At 46.4% G+C, this 2332-nt stretch overlaps 1 non-coding gene across 1 annotated transcript; it reads right to left on the reverse strand.

Annotated features, from left to right (window-relative positions):
• Nucleotides 1–1847: 1847 nt before the first annotated feature.
• LOC132826032 (5S ribosomal RNA) lies at nt 1848–1966 on the reverse strand. Its single transcript, XR_009645846.1, has one exon. It is a non-coding gene; the product is annotated as a 5S ribosomal RNA (ribosomal RNA).
• Nucleotides 1967–2332: the final 366 nt, after the last annotated feature.

Raw genomic sequence — 2332 nt, forward strand, 5'->3', positions numbered from 1 at the left:
CTGGAAAAACACAGCAGGTCAGGAGAGTCGATATTTTGGGCATAAGCCCTTCATCAGGAATCATAGAATCCCTACCTCATGGAAACAGGCCCTTCGGCCCAACAAGTCTCCCAACCAATCCTCTAAAGATAATCTACCCAGGCCCATTCCCTTATGATCTATACTTACCCCTGACTGATGCAACTAACCTACACCTCCCTGAACACCACAGGCAATTTAGCACAGCCAATTCACCTAACCTGCATATCTTTGGATTGTGGGAGGAAACCAGAGCACCCGGAGGAAACCCACGCAGACACAGGGAGAATGTACAAACTCCATACAGACAGTCACCTGAGGCGGTATCAAACCCATGTCCCTAGCACTGTAAGGCAGCAGTGCTAACTGCTGAGCCACCATGCCACCCCTCCAAGAAATATGGAGCAGGAAGGGGAATTCTCACCTGTATGCACCTATGGCATTCTCACCTACCTTCCATTCCCCCCAGCCCACTATTTATCTCTCATTCCCCTTCCCCCTCTACATTGTTAATGAAGGGCTTATGCCTGAAACGTTGACTCTCCTGCTCCTTGGATGGTGCCTGACTTGCTGTGCTTTTCCAGCGCCACCCTCTTAGACTCTGACTCTCCAGCATCTGCAGTCCTCACTTTCTTCTACTGCAGTATGTTTCCAGTCTAACATGAAAGGAAATATTAAATAAAACAAAGAAAAACTAAAGAACTGTGGATGCTGGAAATCCAACAAAAACAGAAGTTGCTGGAAAAGCTCAGCTGGTCTGGCAGTATCTGTGGAGGGAGAAAGCAGAGTTAACATTTCGGGTCCAGTGACCCTTCTTCATAATGGATGAAAGGAAGCATGGTTTTTGAGTTGGCCAAGTTTACAAATTGGGCAAATATTAAGGGATGAGTGATTCATGTATGAAATGGTTTCAGAAAAGTACATTGGCCAATCCAGAATAAGAATGACTAACTAACCGTGAGCAGACTTCAATGAGGCAAGAAAAAACCTGGAGCAGATAGCGTGGAGCCCAAAACTGGCCAGAAAGAAGATGATAAAGGAAAGGAAAGAATCAAATAGGGATTATGAAATAAGAGCCTCAGCTTTCATAAATCCCAATGTCTCTCACAAGCACATTAATAGTGAAAGGATGATAATTGGCAGAATAGGGGTTAGCACTGCTACCTCACAGCACCAGGGTCTCAGGTTTGATTCCAGCCTCGGGCGACTGTCTGTGTGGAGTTTGCACATTCTCCCTGTGTCTGCGTGGTTTTCTTCAGGTGCTCCAGTTTCCTCCCACAGTCCAAAGATGTTCAGGTCAGGTGAATTGGCCATACTAAATTGTTCCATGGTGTTAAGTGCGTTAGTCAGAGGAAAATAGGTTTGGGTAGGTTACTCTTTGGAGGGTCGGTGTGGACTGGTTAGGCCAAAGGGCCTGTTTCCACACTGTCGGTAATCTAATCTAGGGCCAATTAAAGTCCAATAAGGGGATTGCACGTTTGAGCGGAGAACTTCTTATTAGATTAGATTAGATTACTTACAGTGTGGAAACAGGCCCTTCGGCCCAACAAGTCCACACCGAACCGCCGAAGCGCAACCCACCCATACCCCTACCCCTACATATACCCCTTACCTAACACTATGGGCAATTTAGCATGGCCAATTCACCTGACCTGCACATCTTTGGACTGTGGGAGGAAACCGGAGCACCCGGAGGAAACCCACGCAGACACAGGGAGAACGTGCAAACTCCACACAGTCAGTCGCCTGAGGTGGGAATTGAACCCAGGTCCCTGGCGCTGTGAGGCAGCAGTGCTAACCACTGTGCCACCGTGCCGCCCCTTTTTAAAAGCCTACTGCACCGGGTATGCCCAGGCGGTCTCCCATCCAAGTACTAACCAGGCCTGAGTCTGCTTAGCTTCCGAGATCATATGAGATCGGGCATTTTCAGACTAGTATGGCCGTAGGCAAAGAGAAGAGACCTGCCTGACTGAGTTGTTTAATAATATTTTGGATTTGCCTTTACCTACCTGACAGATTCTGGTAACAGGAAAGGAAACACAGTCACTAGAAGGGTTGAAAATTGATAAGGGGCTAGTATTGGGTAAGATGTCAGGACATAAAGTTGATAAGGGACCAGGAAAGTTTGCAATGTACCCAAGGATACAGAAAGAAGTGAGAGCAGAAATGTTAAGAGCTCAGGCAATTATCTTTCAATTTGGGCATGAATTTAAACACAGTTAAGAATAGCTCAGAGTTCTCTCAAGCTGCAACACACTGCTACTTCACCAATGCCTTTGGTTACTTTTCAGTAGTTCTCCTAAAAATAATTAAT

This window comes from Hemiscyllium ocellatum, chromosome 21 (genome assembly GCF_020745735.1).
Source record: "Hemiscyllium ocellatum isolate sHemOce1 chromosome 21, sHemOce1.pat.X.cur, whole genome shotgun sequence".
NCBI classification, from domain to species: Eukaryota; Metazoa; Chordata; class Chondrichthyes; order Orectolobiformes; family Hemiscylliidae; genus Hemiscyllium; species Hemiscyllium ocellatum.